This window comes from Nannospalax galili, unplaced genomic scaffold (assembly GCF_000622305.1).
Source record: "Nannospalax galili isolate Female #2095 unplaced genomic scaffold, S.galili_v1.0 scaffold4030, whole genome shotgun sequence".
In the NCBI taxonomy this organism is placed as follows: Eukaryota; Metazoa; Chordata; class Mammalia; order Rodentia; family Spalacidae; genus Nannospalax; species Nannospalax galili.
The window spans coordinates 56,310-57,511 of record NW_008327930.1 but is presented as its reverse complement, the minus strand read 5'-3'; the positions used below and the strand labels follow the sequence as shown (position 1 = coordinate 57,511).

Below are 1,202 nucleotides of genomic sequence, written 5' to 3'. Positions count from 1 at the left end.
CACATGTCAAAAAACAACTTGGGGGAGTCTGTTTTTTCCTTCTACCATATGGGTCCCAAGGACTGAACCCAAGTTGCCAGGTCTGATGACAATTACCTTGCTGAGACATCTTAGAGGCTCTGTTTAAATCATAATTTGCTTCAAAAAATGTAAAATGTTTTGGGAAATTAAGTATAAATAATAGTGACTCTTGAAACTTCAAGCAGTAGAGTGCTGAATTTAAAGTATTATTATATAGGAAAAAAACATATCGTACCAATAGTGTTCAGCTTATAAATATGTAGCACGGTATATAACACATGATAAAATATGTTTGCTAAACAAATGAATGTTTTGTCTAAACAAAGGAATAAAATTTTAAAAAACCATAAAAACAGTTAAGAATGATCGATCACCTTTGACAGGGCATGGTGGCGCACTCCTGTAGTCCCAGCACTTGGGAGGCAGAGTCAGGCAGATTTCTGTGAGTTCAAGGCCAGCCTGGTCTACATAGTGAGTTCCTGAACAACCGGGCCTAAAGGGAGACCATGTTTCAAAAAAAAGACCAAAAACAAAACAAAAAAAAGTGATCACCTTTGAAGGAGATCATACTATTGAGACTTCCATATTATATTTTACAGGGGTATCCCATAAGTACATATTACTTTCTTGTGTATACAATAGCACAATAAAAACTAATATTTTAAATTACCCTCATTATGAAGTTCATAAAAATAAAAATGTGCTTCAATAAAGCCTTCCCAAGAGAAAAAAAGTTCAATTAGACTATCATCTCAAAATAGTAATATAAAAAGCAGCAAACCACACAAATGTTTACAAAATAGAAATTATAAAAAATTAAGATGCCTTGTACACTATTAAAGCTCAGGGTGGAGGCGAGCCTGTCGGAAGCATGCTACATTGATGGCAGGATTTTCACTAACACCAGGAGAGCATGCCTCTGAGACTGGAACTTGGTACTGATCGCTGCTACATAAAAAGAATAAAAATTTTTTAAAAAAGATGGCATCTGTAAAAGTGTTTAAAATGCAAGCTACAATGAAAAATGGCAGTGCAAGGGTCATATATTGTTCAGTAAGAGTTTACTTAGCATGTACAAGGCTCTGGATTCTTTATCAAGTAGATATTTCAAAAAATGACAGGGGGAGCCAACAGAGTGGTGGCAGACATCTGGCAATGTCACCTGTAAGTCTAGCCCTCAG

The 1,202-nt window shown here is 35.6% G+C and overlaps 1 pseudogene; it reads left to right on the top strand.

Annotated features, from left to right (window-relative positions):
* Positions 1-846: 846 nt before the first annotated feature.
* LOC115071035 lies at positions 847-977 on the top strand (annotated as a pseudogene).
* Positions 978-1,202: the final 225 nt, after the last annotated feature.